At 49.3% G+C, this 25633-nt stretch overlaps 1 pseudogene; it reads left to right on the top strand.

The window, feature by feature from the left end:
• Nucleotides 1-614: 614 nt before the first annotated feature.
• Nucleotides 615-22547, top strand: LOC109941194 (expansin-like A1; annotated as a pseudogene).
• The last annotated feature ends 3086 nt before the right edge of the window (nt 22548-25633 follow it).

Genomic DNA, 25633 nt, shown 5'->3' with positions numbered 1-25633 from the left:
AGAGTTGAGTCTTTGCCGCTCGACAAAGAACGTGATTCCGATAGTGAGTAGCAGTGTTTGGTCCACTGCGCCCGCTCTCACCCGCCTTGAAGTCACGGAGCCGCAACGAAGGTGTCCATAGTACCTGCCCCCTGCCCGTGCTCACCCGCGACCCGCACCTCTCCGCCGCAGCCGCGGCCACCAAGGATCTGCTCCTTGCTGCCGCCCTGAAGTCACGGAGCCCTTCTTCTTCGCTCTGCCACCCGCGCCGCGGCACCTCGTCGAGCTCCGCATCGACACTGCATTATTGCCTTCTCCGCGCTCTGCGCTAAAGACGTGCAACACAAGCATCGTTGCCTCCTCCCGACCTCCTCCAGACGCAAGACGACAAGAGGATGCTGCTCGAGCTGTCCCCTTGGATCCCGCGCCGAACGCCCCGTCACCTCCGCCGACAGCATCAAGCTCCTGTGCCTCCCCCACCTCACAGCAATAGATTCTTCGATTGTGGAACTCAGGGAGAGTTTTGAGTTGTGGTGGTGTATAAAGCAGTCGTCAAGCACAAGCTCCTCTCCCTTGTCTCGCCTGAGCCAAAGCCCAAGCAGCCAAGCCCATCCATCGTCCACCTACGCGAGACGATGGCCGTCTCTGCCCGCCTCGCCGCGTCCTCGCTCTCGCTGCTCCTCGTGTGGCTCCATGTCACACCCGGTTTTAGAAGGCAAACCGAATGCGAACCATGTACGTGCCAGGATCAACAATTCACGTACACAACAGTTACATAATCGTGGACATCATCACACAGTGCTCAAATGGTATTAAAAAGGGAAATAATAGTCGATTACATCATATGTCTGAGACATCCACATAGTCCTTACAATAAATCAAAGTGCGGAAAAGAAACGTAGATAAACGCGGCCTTCACAGGCAGCCGACTGGGGGTTGCCGCTAACCCACGCCTAGAACTCGTCGTAGTCTTGGAACTCCTGGAAGTCTCCTTCCACAGCTTCATCTTCTCCCGAGCAGTGGTTGCAATGCTGACAACCTGGGGATGGGGGGGTTTGGTGTGTAGAGCAAGGGTGAGTACACATCAACATACTCAGCAAGCATCCTGTTTGGCTGTAGTGGACTAGCTTTATGTGGGGATAAGTCAAGCAGTTGCTTTTAGTTGGTCAGATTATTATTTACTAATAGAAAGCCAGGTTTTAGCATTAACCCAAGTTATTAGCCCGATGTACCCTTTCCAAACGGAAAGAATACCACTTACCAGCACCATAGTCATAACCAAAACCATCAATCCCATTGCCACCTGTAAACCAAAGTGTCTCTGATCAAGTACCACTAATCACTGGAGCTCCCTTGGCCGCTCATAACCGCGAGCACGACTGATATATCAGTTTTCAAACACTCTGCAGAGGTTGTGCACTTTACCCACAAGCCGTGATTCCCTTTCTGCCCGGAGAGAGCTACTCCCCATTGACCACTACCTAGGTGGCCTAGCAGGGCATCACTACGTAGCCTTTACAAAGATTCCCCGGGGCTGTAGCCGCCCGTTAGGTTTCCTAAATGCACTGCACTCCTCCCCAAGGGGCGAACCCAAACTTGGCAGAGCGAGCCGCATACACCGAGCCCCATTGACGGCACGACGGCTAAGCGAACTACACCCCGGATCCTCTAATTATTCAGCTAAGGGCACCCCATTCCACCCTCATGGTTGCACTGTTTTTCCAGGCGGTCATCCATAGAACAGGTCCTTACGGAGAGGCACTCGAGAAACCGCTCGAGCCCCCTTAAAGGCCACAAGTACAACATCATAATAAGAGAAGGGAAAACAACGTATCATAGATAATCTCATCATGTTCATTGATTAGAGTTTGAGCAATAGCATAAAGCTAAACAATAATAATCCAACCCAAATAGGTAAACAAGGACATGGATAACAAAGCTAGTCAATCCTTAGGCATAAATGTGTAATGCGGGAGGTGAATTAAAGAATGAATAGGACAGAGATAGGTTAAGGGACACTTGCCTCCACCAACCGACTGCTGCTCAGGGGCTTCTCCTGCGAGTTCTTCGAGCTCTTCAACCGGATCGTTCTCTATGCGAGCGCAAACATACATACATCCACACATTTAATACAAACGAACATTACACCATACAATAGAATGCAGTAAGTAAACAGACGTTCCACGCGGGCTCGCAATTAAGGTTAAGAGAGAAAGAGAAAAAGAGACGGTCGAGAAACGATCACGTTACATTATTATAGATTAAACCACTTGCTATATAGAAGGGAATCAATTTGGATACTACATTTAGCATAAAGTAAAGTCATGTTTCATGCCTAATCATTATAAGCAGATGAAGATAAAATAAAAAAGATTGTCGCGCGGCGAGACGCGCGACATAGCACTCTAAATCGAATTAATAAATCCACGACTCGTCGCGTGACCGAGCGCACAACGAGACACTTTGCATTAATTATAAAGAGACGTTAAGCTTCGCGCGACGAAATGCACGACGGCATACGTCAACTAAACTGAGTCTAAAGCGGAACTTCGCGAGAATACACGCGCGACGTTACACATTAAACAACCTGAAATTAAAATGGATCGTCGCGCGACGAAGCGCACGACGCAACACATAAATAGAATATGAAATTAGACAAATCCGTCGCGCAACGAAGCGCGCGACGCAGCACGCTAACTAACGGAGCTTGACATTAACTACAAACCAAAAAATAATCACCGCGCGCAGGTTTGCGCACGCGGGAACGCGTTAGTGGATGAACGAGGTCGTGCGAGTCGCGCCGGGGCCAGGACGCCGCGCGCAGGGGCTGAGGGCCGCGCGCAGGGACTGAACCGCCGCGCCGGGGCAGAGGACCACGCCGGGCCGTGCCGGGGGCCACGCCGGGGGCTGGAGGCCGCGCCGGGGCCGCGCCGGGGCCAAGCCGCCGGGGGCCGCGCGCCGGGGGCCGGAGGCCGCGCCGGGGCCGCGCCGGGTGAGCAGGGGGCGTGGCCGGGGCGCCGCCGCACGAGCAGGGGGCGGGGGGCGTCGCCGCGGGCTGGGGAGGGCGGGGGCGGGGGCCGCCGCCGCGGGCGGGGTCACGCGCCGACGAGCAGGGGACGGGGCCGCGCCGCCGGCGAACGGGGAAGGCAGGGGCGCGAGCGCAGGGAAAAGAGAGGGTGCGCGCAGGGGGAGAAGGGGAGGGGAGAGGGAGAGAGAGGAGGAGGGGAGGGGAGCTCACCTCGGGGTCCAAATTCCGGTGATCGCCGTCTCCAATTCCTAGGGCACCACGGGGAGAGAGAGGTGGAAGAGGGAGAGGGAGGTTGCTGCGCGAGAAATCCAAATGAGAGAGAGAGATAGAAGGGGGCGCATGGGGGGGGGGGTGTGGGCGCCAGGGGCGCGCAGGGCCGGGCTGGGCTGGGTTGGGTTGGGCCGAGCCACTTCGCGGATCGAAACCCACGACGTGCACGACCACTAAACGGAATTAAATCGCGAATCGAAATCCGAAACGGAACGAGACGAACACGCAACATCTGACAAAGAAATGTGCTTCGGCATGATGCAACACCCATGACACTTAGGTTTTGGTTTATACATGACACGGACACCTGTCACTATACTGGTTTGAAATTGGGAGGAGGGAGCGAAACAGGAAAGAGAAAAGAGAGTAACGCCCGAATTTGGTGAGAGAAAAGAAGAAAAAATTCTACCCCCAAATTCAGGGCGTTACAAACCTATCCCCCTTAAAAGAATCTCGCCCTCGAGATTCAGGGTTGGCTAGCAAAGAGCTCAGGGTATTTAGCCATCAGATCATCTTCACGCTCCCAGGTTGCTTCTTCCTCCGAGTGGTGATTCCATCTGACTTTGCTCATTCGGATGGTCTTCCTTCGGGTGACTCTGTCTGCGGTCTCAAGGATTTGCGCTGGCTTCTCTGTGTAGGTCAAGTCCTCCTGGACTTCAAGACCTTCCATTGGCAATTGCTCTTCTGGCACACGCAAGCACTTCTTCAACTGAGACACATGAAAAACATCATGCACTGCGGACAGATTCTCTGGTAGGCTGAGTTGATAGGCCACTTCTCCACGCCTTGAGAGAATTTGGTACGGACCAATGTAGCGGGGTGCTAGCTTGCCTTTGACTCCGAATCTTCTGACTCCTCTGATCGGTGACACTTTCAGATAGACAAAGTCTCCGACTTCGAAACTCAGCTCTCTTCTTCTTGTGTCTGCATAGCTTCGCTGCCTTGATTCGCTATCTTCAGATTCTCTCAGACCATCTTGATGTTCTCTTCAGCTTCAACCAAAATGTCTGGCCCAAACACTTGCTTTTCTCCAGGCTGATCCCATTGCAACGGAGTTCTACAACTCCTTCCATAGAGCGCCTGAAATGGTGACATCTTCAAACTGGCCTGGTAACTGTTGTTATAGGAAAACTCTGCATAAGGCAATCTCTTGTCCCATCCGGACTGGTCTTGCAACGCACAGGCTCTCAACATATCTTCAAGGATTTGATTGGTTCTTTCGGTCTGGCCATCTATCTGCGGATGATATGCTGAACTGAAATTCAGATGTGTGCCCAAGGCTTCATGCAACTGCTGCCAAAAATGAGAGGTGAACTGCGTTCCTCTGTCTGACACTATCTTCTTTGGCACACCATGAAGACAAACGATCCGAGACATATACAATTCTGCCAATACTACACTGCTGTAGTTGGTCTTGACGGGTATGTAGTGGGCTGACTTGGTCAAACGGTCCACTACTACCCAGATGGAATCGTAGCCAGCTCGAGTGCGAGGCAATCTGACTATGAAATCCATACCAATTTCATCCCATTTCCACTGAGGAATTTGCAATGGTTGCAACAATCCAGCTGGTCTCTGGTGCTCTGCCTTAATTCTTCGACAACTATCGCACATAGCCACATGCTCTGCGATTTCCCTCTTCATTCCATACCACCAGAATTTCTTCTTCAGATCTTGATACATCTTCTCACTACCAGGGTGAATCGAATAGGCTGTCTCATGAGCTTTCTTGAGGATCAACTCCCGAATAGACTGGACATTGGGAACACATAAGCGGTCTTTGAACCATATCACGCCTTCTGCATCTTCCCGAAAATCTTTGCCTCTGCCGTCTAGAATCAGTCGCCGAATCTCACTGATCTTCTCATCATTCTTCTGCGCTTCTTTGATTTCCCGCTCCAGGGTAGGTTCCAACTCAACGGTGACTCCTCGCGAATTGTTCAGAAACCCGAGACTCAACCTGTCGAACTCCTTGGCCAACTCATAAGACATCGGACGAGCGACCATCAGATTGATCTGACTCTTCCTGCTCAAAGCATCTGCCACTACGTTCGCTTTGCCTGGATGGTAGTGAATCTCCAACTCATAGTCTTTGATCAACTCTAACCATCTTCGATGCCTCATATTCAACTCTGACTAAGTGAATATGTACTTCAGACTCTTGTGGTCTGTGTAAACATCACATTTCTGTCCATACAGATAGTGCCTCCATGTCTTCAGTGCGTGAACCACTGCTGCCAACTCTAGGTCATGGATTGGGTAATTCTTCTCATGAACCTTCAGCTGTCGGGACGAGTAAGCCACAACTCTTCCCTCTTGCATCAACACGCATCCCAAACCAGTGTAACAAGCATCACAATACACCGAGAAGGGCTTGTGCACATCAGGCAAGACTAGGACAGGCGCTGTTGTCAACTTCTCTTTCAGCGCTTCAAAGGCCTCTTGACATTTCTGGGTCCACTTGAACTCAACTTTGTTGCCTAGCAACGCTGTCATTGGTTTCACAATCTTTGAAAACCCTTCAATGAATCACCGATAGTATCCGGCCATTCCAATGAAGCTCTTGATTCCTCGAGCATCTGTTGGCGCTTTCCAGTTTGGAATGTCTGCCACTTTCTTCGGATCCACAGCCAATCCTTCTTTGTTGATTATGTGACCCAAGAACATGACTTCATTGATCCAGAATTCACATTTGCTCAACTTTGCATACAACTGGTGCTCTCGCAATCTCTGCAATACCATCCTCAAATGATCTGCATGCTCTTCTTCGTTTTGAGAATAAATCAGAATGTCATCAATGAATACCACCACAAACTTATCGAGATAATCCATGAATACACTGTTCATCAAGTTCATAAAGAAGGCTGGCGCATTGGTCAAACCAAAAGACATCACAGTGAACTCATACAAACCATACTTGGTAATGAATGCCGTCTTCGGAATGTCCGAAGGTCGGATCCTGAGCTGATGATAACCTAACCTCAGATCAATCTTGGAGAACACACTGGCTCCTCTCAACTGGTCGAACAGATCTTCTATTCTGGGCAAAGGGTACTTGTTCTTGATTGTGACTTCATTCAAAGCTCGATAATCGATACACATCCTTTTGGTGCCATCTTTCTTTTCCACAAACAGGACAGGGGCGGCCCAAGGCGAGGTGCTTGGCCGAATGTAACCTTTCTCTGACAGCTCATCAATCTGCTTCTTAAGTTCAACCAACTCTGGTCCGGATATTCTGTAAGCTCTCTTAAAGATAGGGGCAGTTCCAGGAAGAAGCTCTATGGCAAATTCGACTTTCCGCTCTGGTGGCATACCCAGTAAGTCCTTTGGAAACACATCTGGTAACTCGGACACAACCTTGATACTCTCAATTGGGTCTGCTTCACTGCTATCGACAGCTATCTGATAACAACTTCCTTTCTTTGGCTCAGGCGGGACTAACTCGGTCACCACTTCCTCTCCTAGTGGGGACACCAACTTGATTGTCCTCTTATCACAACTGATAACTGCTTGATACTTATCTAGCCAATTCATCCCTAGGATGACATCTATTCCCTGAGTACCCATTACTATGAGGTTGGCGGGAAACACTATCCCCCTTATTTCCACACATACATTCAAACAAATGCTATCGGCTCGAATTCTACCACCGGCTGAGTCAATTTGAATGGGGGTGGACATGGTAGTAATTGGAAGATTATGTGCTTCTACCCATGATGCAGTAATGAAAGAATGCGTTGCTCCAGTATCAAATAACACTTCTGCAATATGGGAGTCGACTGGGAACATACCTACTATCATGCCGGGGGTCTCCTGAACTGCTTCAGCCTCCAAGTGATTTAGTCTCCCATGATTGTAGCGCGGCTGAGAGCGGTTGCCTGCTCCAGGCTGAGACACGTTCTGCTTCGCTGGGGCATTGGGGCCTGACTGCTGCTGGGCTGCCTTCTTCGGACATTGCATCACCCAATGGCCTTGCTCTCCACAGTGGAAACATGCCCTGTTTCCAACTTGAGCTGGTGCTGCCTGATTGTTCTGCTGGTTTGCTGGGACAGGAAGACGAGGTGCTTGCTGATTCTGCCTCTGGAACTGACCTCCTGACTGATTGCTCTGACGATTCTGATACTGGTGCTGAGGATACTGCCTTTGGAACTGCTGATGCTGCTGAGGTGTGAAAGGGAAATGTGCCCTTGGGCCATTTCTAAGTATTTTGGTGATTGAGTGCCAACACAGGTGCTTAAATGTGAATCTATACCCATGGATGGACAAAGTGCAAATCAAGAGTAAAGGTATGTTTCTAAGCCTTAGTACATTGTTTTGAAGACTAATGTATTGTGTTTAAGTGCTTGAAACAGGAGAAATCGAGTCAGAGAATAAGTTGGCTGTGTACAGCCAAAAGGCTGTTCGGTCTGGAGCACCGGACAATGTCCGGTGGGGCACCGGACAGTGTCCGGTGCGCCAGGCTGACTCGGCGTGAACTCGGCGCTCTCGGGAATTCGCCGACGGCGTACGGCTAAAATTCACCGGACTGTCCGGTGTGCACCGGACTGTCCGGTGAGCCAACGGTCGGCCGGGCCAACGGTCGGCCGCGCGATCTGCGCGTGACATGTGGCCGAGCCAACGGCTAGAAGGAGGCACCGGACTGTCCGGTGTGCACCGGACATGTCCGGTGCGCCAACGGCTCTCTGGCGGGCAACGGTCGGCTGCGACATTTTAGGAAGGAGATCGGGCACCGGACAGTGTCCGGTGTGCACCGGACTGTCCGGTGCGCCCGATGACAGAAGGCAAGATCAGCCTTCCAGAATTGCTCTCAACGGCTCCTAGCTGCCTTGGGGCTATAAAAGGGACCCCTAGGCGCATGGAGGAGTACACCAAGCAACCTTAGAGCATTCTTGATCATCCACACTCAGTCTTTGTGCATTCGTTTGTCATTCTCAGTGATTCGAGCTCCGTTCTAGTGAGAACTTTGAGATAGTCTTTTGAGCTCGATTCTTGGTCGTGTGTGTGCACATTTTGCTGTGGATTTGTGTGTGTTGCTTCCCTCCCTCACTCCGTATTTCTTTGTGAATCTCAAGTGTAAGGGCGAGAGACTCCAAGTTGTGGAGATTCCTCGCAAACGGGATATTGAAAGGAAAAGCATAACACTGTGGTATTCAAGTTGATCATTGGATCACTTGAGAGGAGTTGAGTGCAACTCTCGTCCGTTGGGACGCCACAACGTGGAGTAGGCAAGTTTTGTACTTGGCCGAACCACGGGATAAACCACTGTGTCTTCTCTGTGTTGATCTTTTGTGGTATTGTGTTTTGTTGAGACTCATCTCTAGCCACTTGGCGATTATTGTGCTAACACTTAACAAGTTTTTGTGGCTATAAGTTTAAGTTTCACAGGATCACCTATTCACCCCCCCTCTAGGTGCTCTCAATTGGTATCAGAGCCGTTCTCTTCAAGAAGGGACTAATCGCCCGAAGAGATGGATCCTAAGGGGAAGGGAATCGTGATCAACGACAAGGAGAAGGAGTCCTTCGTCAACGAGCCGAAGGATGACAAGCCTACTGACTCGGGCTCGGGCCACAAGCGTAAAGATGGGAAGAAGAAGAAGACAAGGCGCATCAAGGAGATCGTCTACTACGACGATAGCGATGAGTCTACTTCTTCCCAAAAGGACGACGACAACGACTACAGGAAGACGGTCAATTCGAACTTTTCATTTGATTATTCTCGTATTCCACATAGTTCGAATTCGCATTTGCTTTCCATTCCTCTTGGCAAACCTCCACACTTCGATGGGGAAGACTACGAATTTTGGAGTCACAAAATGCGTAGTCACTTATTCTCTCTCCATCCAAGCATATGGGAGATTGTAGAGAATGGAATGAAATTTGATAGCTCGGATAGCCCTATGCTTATAAATGAACAAATCCATAGAAATGCACAAGCTACTACTGTTCTATTAGCATCTTTGTGCAGGGAAGAGTACAATAAGGTGAGCGGCTTGGACAACGCCAAGCAGATATGGGACACCCTCAAAATCTCTCACGAGGGGAACGACATCACCATGCTCACTAAAATGGAGTTGGTGGAGGGCGAGCTTGGACGATTCGCAATGATAAGGGGAGAGGAGCCAACCCAAACTTACAACCGGCTCAAGACCCTTATCAACAAAATAAGGAGCTACGGAAGCACTCGATGGACGGACCACGACGTCGTTCGCCTAATGCTAAGGTCCTTTACAGTTCTTGATCCTCATCTCGTAAACAATATTCGTGAGAATCCCAGGTACACGATGATGACGCCCGAGGAGGTACTCGGGAAATTCATAAGCGGGCGGATGATGATCAAGGAGGCGAGATACGTCGACGACGCTCTAAACGGTCCAATCAATGAGCCTCAACCTCTTGCTCTCAAGGCAACAAGAAGCAAGGAAACGCTACCTAGCAAGGTGGCACAAATTGAGGCGGCTGGACTTAATGATGAAGAGATGGCTCTCATCATCAAGAGATTCAAGACGACACTAAAAGGCCGCAAGGGGCAACCAAGCAAGACCAAGACAAAGGGGAAACACTCATGCTTCAAGTGTGGTAAGCTTGGTCATTTTATTGCTAACTGTCCCGACAATGATAGTGATCAGGATCAAGGGAACAAGAGGGAGAAGAAGAAAAACTATAAGAAGGCAAAGGGCGAGGCGCATCTAGGCAAGGAGTGGGACTCGGACTGCTCCTCTTCCGACTCCGACAATGAAGGACTCGCCGCCACCGCCTTCAACAAGTCATCCCTCTTCCCCAACGAGCATCACACATGCCTTATGGCAAGGGAGAAGAAGGTGAGTACTCAAGACTCCACTTATGCTTCTTCTAGTGATAATGAGTCTAGTGATGATGATGACATAGATTATTCATGCTTGTTCAAGGGCTTAGATAGATCTAAGATAGATAAAATTAATGAATTGATTGATGCCTTGAATGATAAGAATAGGCTTTTAGTAAAGCAAGAGGATTTGTTGTATGAAGAACATGACAAATTTGTAGAAGCACAAAAATCACTTGCATTAGAGATTAAGAGAAATGAAATGCTTTCTTTTGAACTATCTACTTGTCATGAAACCATTTCTACTTTAAAAAGTGTCAACAATGATTTAAATGCTAAATTAGAAGTAGCAAATAAATCTAATTCTTGTGTAGAACATGTTGTAATTTGTACTAGGTGTAAAGATTTTGACATTGATGCTTGTAGTGAACACCTAGTTTCAATTTCCAAATTAACTGAGGAATTGGCTAGTCTCAATGCCCAACTTAGGACTAGCAAGAATGAATTTGATAAACTAAAATTTGCAAGGGATGCCTACACGATTGGTAGACACCCCTCAATTAAGGATGGACTTGGCTTCAAGAGGGAAGCCAAGAACTTAACAAGCCATAAGGCTCCCATTCCCGCTAAGGAGAAAGGGAAGGCCCCTATGGCTACTAGTGCTAAAAAGAACCATGCCTTTTTGTACTATGATAGAAGACAACCTAGAAATGCTTATAGGAGTTGTAATGCATATAATGCCTTTGACTCTCATGCCATGTTTGCTTCTAGTTCTTCATATGTGCATGATAGAAATGTTGGTAGAAGGAATGTTGTTCATAATATGCCTAGAAGAGATGTTGTTAATATTCCTAGGAAAGTTAATGAGCCTTCTACAATATATCATGCTTTGAATGCGTCCTTTGCAATTTGTAGAAAGGATAGAAAGGTAATTGCTAGAAAGTTAGGGGCAAAATGCAAGGGTGATAAAACTTGCATTTGGGTCCCTAAGGATATTTGTGCTAACCTTGTAGGACCCAACAAGAGTTGGGTACCTAAGTCCCAAGCCTAAATTTGCCTTGCAGGTTTATGCATCCGGGGGTTCAAACTGGATTATTGATAGCGGATGCACAAACCATATGACGGGGGAGAAGAAGATGTTCACCTCCTACGTCAAGAATAAGGATTCCCAAGATTCAATTATCTTCGGTGATGGGAATCAAGGCAAGGTAAAAGGGTTAGGTAAAATTGCAATTTCTAATGAGTACTCTATCTCTAATGTGTTTTTAGTAGAGTCTCTTGGATATAATTTGTTATCTGTTAGTCAATTATGCAACATGGGGTATAACTGTCTATTTACAAATGTAGATGTGTCTGTATTTAGAAGAAGTGATGGTTCACTAGCTTTTAAGGGTGTATTAGACGGCAAACTTTATTTAGTTGATTTTGCAAAAGAAGAGGCCGGTCTAGATGCATGCTTAATAGCTAAGACTAGCATGGGCTGGCTGTGGCATCGCCGCTTAGCACATGTGGGGATGAAGAACCTTCACAAGCTTCTAAAGGGAGAACACGTGATAGGTTTGACTAACGTGCAATTCGAAAAAGATAGACCTTGTGCAGCTTGTCAAGCAGGTAAACAAGTGGGAGGAGCGCATCACAGCAAGAATGTGATGACCACTTCAAGACCCCTGGAGCTGCTGCATATGGACCTCTTCGGACCTGTCGCCTATCTGAGCATAGGAGGGAGTAAGTATGGTCTAGTTATTGTTGATGACTTTTCCCGCTTCACTTGGGTGTTCTTTTTGCAGGATAAGTCTGAAACCCAAGGGACCCTCAAGCGCTTCCTCAGGAGAGCTCAAAATGAGTTTGAGCTCAAGGTGAAGAAGATAAGGAGCGACAACGGGTCCGAGTTCAAGAACCTTCAAGTAGGGGAGTTCCTTGAGGAGGAAGGGATCAAGCACGAGTTCTCCGCTCCCTACACACCACAGCAAAATGGTGTGGTAGAGAGGAAGAACAGGACGCTAATCGATATGGCGAGGACGATGCTTGGAGAATTCAAGACCCCCGAGTGTTTCTGGTCGGAAGCCGTGAACACGGCTTGCCACGCCATCAACAGGGTCTACCTTCATCGCCTCCTCAAGAAGACTTCGTATGAGCTACTAACCGGTAACAAACCCAATGTATCTTACTTTCGTGTATTTGGGAGCAAGTGCTACATTCTAGTAAAGAAGGGTAGAAATTCTAAGTTTGCTCCCAAAGCAGTAGAAGGGTTTTTGTTAGGTTATGACTCAAATACAAAGGCATATAGAGTCTTCAACAAATCATCGGGTTTGGTTGAAGTCTCTAGCGATGTTGTATTTGATGAGACTAATGGCTCTCCAAGAGAGCAAGTTGTTGATTGTGATGATGTAGATGAAGAAGACGTTCCAACGGCCGCTATGCACACCATGGCGATTGGTGATGTGCGACCACAGGAACAATTGGAGCAAGAACAACCTTCTTCCTCAACAATGGTGCATTCCCCAACTCAAAACAATGAACAGGTTCATCAAGAGGAGTGTGATCAAGGGGGAGCACAAGATGATCATGTGATGGAGGAAGAAGCACAACCGGCACCTCCAACCCAAGTTCGAGCGATGATTCAAAGGGATCATCCCGTCGACCAAATTCTGGGTGATATTAGCAAGGGAGTAACTACTCGATCTCGATTAGTTAATTTTTGTGAGCATTACTCCTTTGTCTCTTCTATTGAGCCTTTCAGGGTAGAGGAGGCCTTGCTAGATCCGGATTGGGTATTAGCCATGCAGGAGGAACTCAACAACTTCAAGCGCAATGAAGTTTGGACACTGGTGCCTCGTCCCAAGCAAAATGTTGTGGGAACCAAGTGGGTTTTCCGCAACAAACAGGACGAGCACGGGGTGGTGACGAGGAACAAGGCTCGACTTGTGGCAAAAGGTTATGCCCAAGTCGCAGGTTTGGACTTTGAGGAGACGTTTGCTCCTGTGGCTAGGCTAGAATCAATTCGTATCTTGCTAGCATATGCCGCTCACCATTCTTTCAGGTTGTTCCAAATGGATGTGAAGAGCGCTTTCCTCAACGGGCCAATCAAGGAGGAGGTGTACGTGGAGCAACCCCCTGGCTTCGAGGATGTACGGTACCCCGACCACGTGTGTAAGCTCTCTAAGGCGCTCTATGGACTTAAGCAAGCCCCAAGAGCATGGTATGAATGCCTTAGAGACTTTTTACTTGCTAATGCTTTCAAGGTTGGGAAAGCCGATCCAACTCTGTTCACTAAGACATGTGATGGTGATTTGTTTGTGTGCCAAATTTATGTCGATGACATAATATTTGGTTCTACTAACCAAAAGTCTTGTGAAGAGTTTAGCAGGGTGATGACGCAGAAATTCGAGATGTCGATGATGGGCGAGTTGAACTACTTCCTTGGGTTCCAAGTGAAGCAACTCAAGGATGGCACCTTCATCTCCCAAACGAAGTACACGCAAGATCTGCTAAAGCGGTTTGGGATGAAGGACGCCAAGCCCGCAAAGACTCCGATGGGGACCGACGGACACACCGACCTCAACAAAGGAGGTAAGTCCGTTGATCAAAAAGCATACCGGTCAATGATAGGGTCTTTACTTTATTTATGTGCTAGTAGACCGAATATTATGCTTAGCGTATGCATGTGTGCTAGATTTCAATCCGATCCTAAGGAGTGTCACTTAGTGGCGGTGAAGCGAATTCTTAGATATTTGGTTGCTACGCCTTGCTTCGGGCTCTGGTATCCAAAGGGGTCTACCTTTGACTTGGTTGGATACTCAGACTCCGACTATGCTGGATGTAAGGTCGATAGGAAGAGTACATCAGGGACGTGCCAATTCTTAGGAAGGTCCCTGGTGTCGTGGAACTCTAAGAAACAGACCTCCGTTGCCCTATCCACCGCTGAGGCCGAGTATGTTGCCGCAGGACAGTGTTGCGCGCAACTACTTTGGATGAGGCAAACCCTCAGGGACTTTGGCTACAATCTGAGCAAAGTCCCACTCCTATGTGATAATGAGAGTGCTATCCACCTGGCGGAAAATCCTGTTGAGCACAGCCGCACAAAGCACATAGACATCCGACATCACTTTTTGAGAGACCACCAGCAAAAGGGAGATATCGAAGTGTTTTATGTTAGCACCGAGAACCAGCTAGCCGATATCTTTACCAAGCCTCTAGATGAGAAGACCTTTTGCAGGCTGCGTAGTGAGCTAAATGTCTTAGATTCGCGGAACTTGGATTGAATTGTAGCATACATGTAGTTATGCTTTTGATCATGTTCCTTTTTGCATTTTATTGCTTATTGTGGTGCTCAAGTTGTACAAACATTCCCTGGACCTCACAAGTCCTTGTGTAATTGATGCACATGTTTAGGGGGAGTTGTGTTACAACTTGACCCTTTGAGACTAATCATATGCTTGAGTTTGCTTGATTTAGTCTCGAAGGAGATGAAAAGGTGGACTTGGACCATGAAAGACTTCCACTGCACTCCGATGAAAAGAGTAACTTTTCCAAGTTCATCTTTTTACTCTTATTGCCTATTTGCTCTTCATTGAAGATTTTGGTGAGGCAAAGGGGTTAAAGGGCCAAGATTGATCCCATTTTTGGTGCTTGATGCCAAAGGGGGAGAAAATAAAGGCCAAAGTGATAAATGGATCAGCTACCACTTGAGAGATTTTGAAAACAGTAGAATAGAGCTTTTGGTTTGTGGATCAGCTACCACTTGAGAGATTTTGAAAACAGTAGAATAGAGCTTTTGGTTTGTCAAATCTCTTTTGTTGTCTCTTTTGTCAAAAGTTGGCCTCTTGTGGGGAGAAGTGTTGATTATGGGAAAAAGGGGGAGTTTTTGAAATCTGTAATCAATCTCTTTTGGAATGACTCTCTTTATGCTTCAACATGTGTGTTTGACTTAGAGATAGAGATTTGAGTTTGATTTGCAAAAACAAACCAAGTGGTGGCAAAGGATGATCCATATATGCCAAAATTGAATCAAAATAAATTTGAGTTTTAAGTGATATTGCACTTGTTCTAGTTGCTTTATGTTGTGTTGGCATAAATCAACAAAAAGGGGGAGATTGAAAGGGAAATGTGCCCTTGGGCCATTTCTAAGTATTTTGGTGATTGAGTGCCAACACAGGTGCTTAAATGTGAATCTATACCCATGGATGGACAAAGTGCAAATCAAGAGTAAAGGTATGTTTCTAAGCCTTAGTACATTGTTTTGAAGACTAATGTATTGTGTCTAAGTGCTTGAAACAGGAGAAATCGAGTCAGAGAATAAGTTGGCTGTGTACAGCCAAAAGGCTGTTCGGTCTGGAGCACCGGACTGTCCGGTGGTGCACCGGACAGTGTCCGGTGGGGCACCGGACAGTGTCCGGTGCGCCAGGCTGACTCGGCGTGAACTCGGCGCTCTCGGGAATTCGCCGACGGCGTACGGCTAAAATTCACCGGACTGTCCGGTGAGCCAACGGTCGGCTGGGCCAACGGTCGGCCGCGCGATCTGCGCGTGACATGTGGCCGAGCCAACGGCTAGAAGGAGGCACCGGACTATCCGGTGTGCACCGGACATGTCCGGTGCGCCAACGGCTCTCTGGCGGGCAACGGTCGGCTGCGACATTTTAGGAAGGAGATCGGGCACCGGACAGTGTCCGGTGTGCACCGGACTGTCCGGTGCGCCCGATGACAGAAGGCAAGATCAGCCTTCCAGAATTGCTCTCAACGGCTCCTAGCTGCCTTGGGGCTATAAAAGGGACCCCTAGGCGCATGGAGGAGTACACCAAGCAACCTTAGAGCATTCTTGATCATCCACACTCAGTCTTTGCGCATCTGTTTGTCATTCTCAGTGATTCGAGCTCCGTTCTAGTGAGAACTTTGAGATAGTCTTTTGAGCTCGATTCTTGGTCGTGTGTGTGCGCATTTTGCTGTGGATTTGTGTGTGTTGCTTCCCTCCCTCACTCCGTATTTCTTTGTGAATCTCAAGTGTAAGGGCGAGAGACTCCAAGTTGTGGAGATTCCTCGCAAACGGGATATTGAAAGGAAAAGCATAACACTGTGGTATTCAAGTTGATCATTGGATCACTTGAGAGGAGTTGAGTGCAACTCTCGTCCGTTGGGACGCCACAACGTGGAGTAGGCAAGTTTTGTACTTGGCTGAACCACGGGATAAACCACTGTGTCTTCTCTGTGTTGATCTTTTGTGGTATTGTGTTTTGTTGAGACTCATCTCTAGCCACTTGGCGATTATTGTGCTAACACTTAACAAGTTTTTGTGGCTATAAGTTTAAGTTTCACAGGATCACCTATTCACCCCCCCCTCTAGGTGCTCTCAAGGTGGACGTTGGTTCTGCCTGAACTGCTGAGGTTGATTGCCTGAGAAACGAGGACGATTCCTGCTTCCAGGCTGGGGTCCACTGATCTTGCGCTTACGATCCTCCATCTCCTTACGCTTCCTCTCTATCATGATTGCTCTGTCAATCAGGTGCTGGAATGTCGGGAAGGTGTGATTCATCAGTTGGTACTGAAGAGGGTCAACCAAGCCTCTCAGAAAACGGTACTGTCGCTTGGCATCGGTGTTGACATCTTCAGGAGCATAGCGAGACAATTGCAGAAACCTGTCTCGGTACTCACTGACAGACGATGACCCTTGCTTGAGGGCCAGGAACTCCTTCTTCACTGTCATCAGACCTGCAGGAACATGGTACTGACGAAAGCTACCTCTGAACTCTTCCCAGGTGATGGCGTCGGGGTTGGCATGGGTGGCGAGATAAGACTCCCACCATGATTGGGTTGCTCCTCTCAACATACGGGGACCATACAGGACTTTCTCCCTATCATCGCACTGAGCGGTATGCAACTCCCGCTCCATAGTGCGCAGCCAGTCTTCAGCATCCATGGGGTCAGAAGAGTGAGCAAACGTTGGTGGATGACCTCTCATGAACTCAGCACGCTTGTCTCTGGGCATCTGAGGCTGAGGTGGTGCCTGCTGCTGTTGCTGCTGAATGGCGGCCAGAGTCTGACCGATGGCTTGAACTGCCTGAGTCTGCATCAGAAACATCTGCTCGATGGACATCGGGGGCGGGGGCGGCAGCTGCTGTTGCTGAGGTACCTCTTCCTGCTGAGCACGCCTTCCTCCTCTGCGCCTGTTCTCTGACATCTTCAGAATGCAATCATACATCAGAACTGATCTGGCAAATCTTGCAGCATAAGAAAAGAGTATAGAATTCTTCAACAGCACTGAACAGATGAGCATCTTCACTGATCTCCAACACAGACCACACAGCTTCTCAGATAAAGAGGAAAGTGGAATAAAAGGTTTCCCAACTAGATAGCTAACTCCCTTAACATATAACAGGTAAACCAAAATGCAGGGGATACCCACACTCTGGTGACAGTCATTACAAAGATCCAAACCAAACATAGTTCATCATGACAAACATAAATGCACAGGATATAGCAAACTATCCTGTCTAACTAAGACTAACTAAAAGTGAGACTAACGCTAAGACTGTAGCTTCTACGTATATATTTTGTATTAATTACAAGATCCAACTCTAACGATCTATGGTTCTAGATTTATCTTGGTCTTGCAGTCGGGATTGCCATAAGACTGGTGTCCACGCCGAGGTGAGCGGTACGGGTGCTGAGTCCCGACGGGGGCGGGGGAACCATCATCCAGGTGACGACGTTCCGCGCGCTCAGCCCGCAGTAGGGCGATCTCAGCACGAGCCCTACTCAACTTGTCTAATGCATGGTCCAGCTCCGTGTTTAGCACGACGGCTAGGTTGACTATGCTGCTCAACCTAGGATTGTCCTCACCGACAGGTGAAACAATCACGCCTCCTGTGCTGCCAGATGGACAGTGGGGGTAGTACTTCAGGTTGAGACCGTCAGCTACCCCACCGAGAATCGAGCAGTAGTGCGAAAGCGCACGCCGTGCAGCATCTTGCATGGCCGCCTCAGCTGAGTCCCGCTCAGAGATAGAATAGTGCTCTGAGCAGGCCTCTGCACCTTGGAGACTGTTCTCCGGACGGCGCACCAAGTAGGTCGCCTCCCAGCGGTCCGGGTAGACCCCGCGACTATGCTGGTAGACCACACAGCGATACTCGATGGACCAGGTACGCCGGTTAAGTGCCCGACGTAGCAGGGTGTCGAGCGCATTGTGGAAGTGACACCCGCGAGCAGCGTCGCGAGTGATGGGTCGAGCAACCCATCCTTCCAGCTCCTGGTCAGCAGAGAAGTCGGTGTCGTGGCTCGAGCTGTCGTCGCCACCTCCATCGTCTGGGTCTCCTCCAGCAGCTACTCTAGAGGCTGGGGCGCCCAGTGGTGGTGCAGGGGGCACCTCCAGGGGAAGCACAGGGGAGCAGCTCCTCACGGACTCTATCTCCTGGTGGAGCGAGAAAGAAGAGCCCTGCTGCTCCTGTCGTCGACGTTCCTGCTCCTCATGCAGGCGGTGGTGCAGCCGCTCCAAGTGGCTGGACTGTCCGACCACGGGACGGCGAAGCGGACGCTCAGCAAGGCGGGAGGGTAAGAAGGGGATGACAGACTTTCGTGCAGTGTGTCTAAGACGAGCCATCTACAAAAGACACCGCAAGCAAAAGAGTGAGAACAAAATTAATATGACCAGCAAGTAATGAACCATGAACAAATGAAGGACTAGAATGAAACATAATTTTCAGCAAGGTATAATATAAAGTAGAACATAGGTTTGGTCGGTATGACCAACTTTTGAAGGGATATCAAAGTCAAGGCAGGGACAGAGGTCTATAGTCCTTAGAACGACCATTCTACTCTAGGTTAGCGGTCCTACAGTCAGCACAGCTTTGATACCACCTATGTCACACCCGGTTTTAGAAGGCAAACCGAATGCGAACCATGTACGTGCCAGGATCAGCAATTCACGTACACAGCAGTTACATAATCGTGGACATCATCACACAGTGCTCAAATGGTATTAAAAAGGGAAATAATAGTCGATTACATCATATGTATGAGACATCCACATAGTCCTTACAATAAATCAAAGTGCGGAAAAGAAACATAGATAAACGCGGCCTTCACAGGCAGCCGACTGGGGGTTGCCGCTAACCCACGCCTAGAACTCGTCGTAGTCTTGGAACTCCTGGAAGTCTCCTTCCACAGCTTCATCTTCTCCCGAGCAGTGGTTGCAATGCTGACAACCTGGGGATGGGGGGGGGGTTGGTGTGTAGAGCAAGGGTGAGTACACATCAACATACTCAGCAAGCATCCTGTTTGGCTGTAGTGGACTAGCTTTATGTGGGGATAAGTCAAGCAGTTGCTTTTAGTTGGTCAGATTATTATTTACTAATAGAAAGCCAGGTTTAGCATTAACCCAAGTTATTAGCCCGATGTACCCTTTCCAAACGGAAAGAATACCACTTACCAGCACCATAGTCATAACCAAAACCATCAATCCCATTGCCACCTGTAAACCAAAGTGTCTCTGATCAAGTACCACTAATCACTGGAGCTCCCTTGGCCGCTCATAACCGCGAGCACGGCTGATATATCAGTTTTCAAACACTCTGCAGAGGTTGTGCACTTCACCCACAAGCCGTGATTCCCTTTCTGCCCGGAGAGAGCTACTCCCCATTGACCACTACCTAGGTGGCCTAGCAGGGCATCACTACGTAGCCTTTACAAAGATTCCCCGGGGCTGTAGCCGCCCATTAGATTTCCTAAATGCACCGCACTCCTCCCCAAGGGGCGAACCCAAACTTGGCAGAGCGAGCCGCATACACCGAGCCCCATTGACGGCATGATGGCTAAGCGAACTACACCCCGGATCCTCTAATTATTCAGCTAAGGGCACCCCATTCCACCCTCATGGTTGCACTGTTTTCCCGGGCGGTCATCCATAGAACAGGTCCTTACGGAGAGGCACTCGAGAAACCGCTCGAGCCCCCTTAAAGGCCACAAGTACAACATCATAATAAGAGAAGGGAAAACAGCGTATCATAGATAATCTCATCATGTTCATTGATTAGAGTTTGAGCAATAGCATAAAACTAAACAACAATAATCCAACCCAAATAGGTAAACAAGGACATGGATAACAAAGCTAGTCAATCCTTAGGCATAAATGTGTAATGCAGGAGGTGAATTAAAGAATGAATAGGACAGAGATAGGTCAAGGGACACTTGCCTCCACCAACCGACTGCTGCTCAGGGGCTTCTCCTGCGAGTTCTTTGAGCTCTTCAACCGGATCATTCTCTATGCGAGCGCAAACATACATACATCCACACATTTAATACAAACGAACAATACACCATACAATAGAATGCAGTAAGTAAACAGACGTTCCACGCGGGCTCACAATTAAGGTTAAGAGAGAAAGAGAAAAAGAGACGGTCGAGAAACGATCACGTTACATTATTATAGATTAAACCACTTGCTATATAGAAGGGAATCAATTTGGATAATACGTTTAGCATAAAGTAAAGTCATGTTTCATGCCTAATCATTATAAGTAGATGAAGATAAAATAAAAAGATTGTCGCGCGGCGAGACACGCGGCATAGCACTCTAAATCGAATTAATAAATCCACGACTCGTCGCGCGACCGAGCGCACAACGAGACACTTTGCATTAATTATAAAGAGACGTTAAGCTTCGCGCGACGAAATGCACGACGACATACGTCAACTAAACTGAGTCTAAAGCGGAACGTCGCGTGAATACATGCGCGACGTTACACATTAAACAACCTAAAATTAAAATGGATCGTCGCAAGACGAAGCGCACGACGCAACACATAAATAGAATATGAAATTAGACAAATCCGTCGCGCGACGAAGCGCGCGACGCAACACGCTAACTAACGGAGCTTGACATTAACTACAAACCAAAAAATAATCACCGCACGCGGGTTTGCGCACGCGGGAACGCGTTAGTGGATGAACGAGGTCGTGCGAGTCGCGCCGGGGCCAGGACGCCGCGCGCAGGGACCGAACCGCCGTGCCGGGGCCGCGTCGGGGCCGAGCCGCCGGGGGCCACGCCGGGCGAGCAGGGGGCGGAGGGCGCCGCCGCGGGCTGGGGAGGGCGGGGGCGGGGGCCGCCGCCGCGGGAAGGGGGCGGGCGGGGTCGCGCGCCGGTGAGCAGGGGACGGGGCCGCGCCGCCGCGGGCCGGGGGAGGGGGCGGGGCCACGCCGTCGGCGAATGGGGAGGGCAGGGGCGCGCGCGCAGGGAAAAGAGAGGGCGCGCGCAGGGGGAGAAGGGGAGGGGAGGGGAGCTCACCTCGGGGTCCAAATTCCGGTGATCTCCGTCGCCAATTCCTAGGGCACCACGGGGAGAGAGAGGTGGAAGAGGGAGAGGGAGGTTGCTGCGCGGGAAATCCAAATGAGAGAGAGAGATAGAAGGGGGCGCATGGGGGGGTGTGTGGGCGCCAGGGGCGCGCAGGGCCGGGCCGGGCTGGGTTGGGTTGGGTTGGGCCGAGCCACTTCGCGGATCGAAACCCACGACGTGCACGACCACTAAACGGAATTAAATCGCGAATCGAAATCCGAAACGGAACGAGACGAACACGCAACATCAGACAAAGAAATGTGCTTCGGCATGATGCAACACCCATGACATTTAGGTTTTGGTTTATACATGACACGGACACCTGTCACTATACTGGTTTGAAATTGGGAGGAGGGAGCGAAACAGGAAAGAGAAAAGAGTGTAACGCCCGAATTTGGTGAGAGAAAAGAAGAAAAAATTCTACCCCAAATTCAGGGCGTTACACTCCAGCTCCAGCTCCTCCTCGCGTTCGCTGCGTGCGCCAATCCAAGGCCGCCTACTACACCTGGCTGCCCTCACCGGTACCTTCGCTACGCCGATGCCGCCACCGCTTTATCCTTCTTCTCTTCCTTAATTCTTTATCAATTAATAATTAATTCGAATTGCGGTGACGTGCGTGCAGCCGGCTCCTGTGGGTACGGCACCGATGTCGCCTCCTTCAGCGGCGGGTTCCTCGCCGCCGCCAGCCCCGCGCTATACCGCACCGGCGTCGACTGCGGCGCCTGCTTCCAGGTGCGGTGCAAGGACAAGAAGCTGTGCGCCGCGGCGGGCGCCAGGGTGGTGGTCACGGACCGCGCCAGGACCAACCGCACCGATCTCGTGCTCAGCAGCACCGCGTTTGCGGCCATGGCGCACCCCGGCATGGCCCCACACCTCCAAGCACGCCGCGCCGTCGACGTCGAGTACAAGAGGTAAACCAAAAACACAAGAGCAGTTGGGCGGTTGGCTGCCGCCCGCCCGCCGTCGTAAAACCCTCCCTTGAAATTTGAATGAATCGCGACTGGAAACGCCCACCCAACCGGACGACGATGGCTGACTTTTGCAGGGTGTCGTGCGAGTACAAGCACAGGAACCTGTCGGTGAGGGTGGAGAACAGGAGCCACGCCGCGGCCCCGGGTCCGGGCGACCTCACCATCAGGTTCCTCTAGCCTGGTGAGGATCTGGCCGCATCGTCCCGCTAAGCATGGTGTGCGATGACATGCCCTGCTGCTCCTAGGTGTCGGTGCGGGATAGGAGGGTGCGAACCTGGCCAAGCTCCCTTGTGAGGTGGTCCCAGGGCACACGAGCCTCGTGGTGGCCAAAGGATGTCGGGCGAAAGTCACGCCGAGCAATCCAGTGGCATCTTCCCCGCCTACGCCAAGGACGCCCAATGCGGAGAAGAGGATGCCCACCAGCGATGTCCCGTGCTACGACCGCCGCACGAAGAAGGCCGACGACATGCCCCGCTCCGACATGCCCACCGCTGGTATGAGTCGCTGGGTTGGGGGAGCCCTCCTGCGTCCAAGCAACGTAATCTCCTGCCCGGACGCCCAAAAGAAATGCGCTCTGCACCAGGTAACATGCGACCTCACTCCCACGACGATATTGTTGTCCAATGATGTTGCATTTGCTGTGTAGGTGCTATTTTGACACTGGTGATGCCCAACACCTGCTCGACAATATGCTTCATCAGACCCGTGGAATAGTATGCCACACCGACATCCTATGAATGTTGGTGTCTGACAACTAGGTGTATGTCATTGCCTGCGTATTATTCTGCTCGACTATGTAGCATGGAGAAGTTGTTTATGCGATGTTCAACATAGGACCTATTATGAAATGAGACTAACTCCGAGCCCCCTCCCTCCTCAAAATCTGTAACTTAGTTGGGTGATTTTTGAGTAAGAAACAAATAAAACAATCTATCCTAGGTGATATACATTATCCTGGGTGATATACGTGGCTTTCTCTGGTAGAGAGACTAAATACTAAACATAACCTGCAAAAAGACTAAACTAAATAATTGTAAAGCCCTAAAATTGTGTAAGATAAAAAAATGATAAAATAAATAAATACATGTATTTATATAAAAGTGTTTTGGGTATTATTTCCTTTTCTTTGTGCACACTCAATTAAGGGAATTAAAATAGTTAAATAACAAATAAATAAATATAAATGTAGTTCATGCTGAATTTTTGTTTTGTATGAGCATGCTTGAATGAAAATTTGAATTTGGAGATTCACAAATTTAAAATTTGAAACCGAAAACAAAATAGGTGAATAGAAAGAGAAGGAAAGGAAAAAAATATACACTATAAATAAAATAAAAATATTATAAATAAATAATAGGTGTTATCATCATATTAGGATTTGTATTGGATATAGTTGGGAAGCCGAAGTTCAAACGGGATTTAAAATTTGAATTGGGGTTCAAACTTGGAAAAGAAAGAAAAATACAAAAGAATAATAAAAAGAGGGAATCACCCCCCCCCCCGGGCCGAAACCACCATTTCTGGCCCAAAACCCCTGCGCGGCCCGACCAGCCTCTCCCACCGCGCGCTCACTGGATGCGGGTCCAACCAGTCAGCCTCAAAGCTTTTTCCCACGCGCCGACTGCCTCTCACTGCGACTGGGACCCCAGGTCAGAACCTTCTCCCCCAACTCTGCAACGGCCGGCCGATTTCACCGCTGCTCAGTGCGATTTTCCTGCTGACCACGAGCGGGGACTCATCCACGGACTGGGCGAGAGCTCGGGATTCCGTTGAGATCCACAACCACCGCGTTGGCCACGTTTCTCCCGCTCTTCTTCCCCAAATCCGCGCCGAGCTCAACTACCGCGCGCAACTGACTCCGTAGAAACCGGGCACCGGGCTGACCGTCCGCAGCTGGGGGAAGGAAGCTATAAGCCGCGTTACCAGGACCCCCTTTTCTCATCAACCAAGCCCCGCCGCCACCATTGTGAAAATACAGAAACCGGTGAGGAGAGAGATCTGCCGCCGCGGTGTCGCGCTTGCTCCATCGGCGGGGTCTCGGTGGCGAGCCAGGGAGTTCCAGCGGGTACCCAAGTTGGTGTTCGTAGCCTCGCCGTGCGTGATTGGTGCACGGGCGATTGATCGTTGGAGCTTTATCATCGCCGCAGGTCCCCTTCGGTGCGTGGGCAAGCACGTCTCCGCCTCCGACGCCGGTGAGTACCATACCCGCATGTTCGCCATTGTCGCCCCTTCGTGTAGCATGGTTCGGTCGGGGGTATACTGCCCTGGTGCGCCTGGTAGCGAGTGTCCGGCGAGCGCGCCGCTGTGCGGGGGGGGGGGGGGGGGGGGCTGCTCAGTCACAGGGATGGCGTGGTGGAGAAGACGACCCTGGGTCCTTGGATCGTGATCCTACGCCTGGGATCCGACCTCGGGTATTTTGTATTCGTGACCGTTGATCGCTAACGCAATGGGCAGATCGGATCAGGGTTGTGGCGAATGCGTGGCCTTGGATTGGGATCCAACGGCTCCGAGTGAATCAGCCGTAAGTCCCGGGATGATTTAATCCGGACCGTTCAGTCATAATCGGGTGGCTCTGATCTGTGCGTACCTCTTCGCCATGCCTTTTCGCTAAAGAGACCCTGCGCTTTACATATATCAACCCGCAGTCCGTACAAGTAGCGTTCTGAGTCTTGGGAAACTTTACACCGATAACCCTGTACTTCCCTGTTTTCTTGTGCCCAGTCCAGAGACTTATAAAATCCAGTAAAAATAATTAGAAATGATTTTTAATGTGAAAAAAAATGCTACAACTTGTTTAATTCATATAAAATTCATATGAAGTCCAAATCAATCCATTCCAATTTATATAATTTTATAATAATATTGTTTATCACCTAGTACCTTTGTTTAGCCATGAAACTTGAATTAAAATTGTTCATTTGAATTAATCTATTCTAGGTGCTAAATAACTTCAGAAATTCATAACCCAATAACTGTAACTTCGTTTTGATCCATTCTAGTTGCATTAGTCTCACAATAATATTTATTATCATCTGGTAACTTTGTTTTGTCATAAAATATAGGTTAAAATGTAGCACTTAGTCTATTCTATATTTAACCACGTATATCTTCGGAAAACCATAACTTCTTAACCGTAACTCTGATTTTAGCCATTCTCGAACCTACGATCTAGTCGCAACGCGTAGATTATTAATATGCAGTTTGTTCTTATGTTTGGTGTGATGTTAATTTTGTCTATACCATGTTTGCTTGTATTGCTACGA

Source organism: Zea mays, chromosome 7, assembly GCF_902167145.1.
Source record: "Zea mays cultivar B73 chromosome 7, Zm-B73-REFERENCE-NAM-5.0, whole genome shotgun sequence".
NCBI lineage: Eukaryota > Viridiplantae > Streptophyta > Magnoliopsida > Poales > Poaceae > Zea > Zea mays.
Note: the sequence above shows the minus strand (reverse complement) of the source record. Positions and strands in the feature narration are given on the sequence as shown.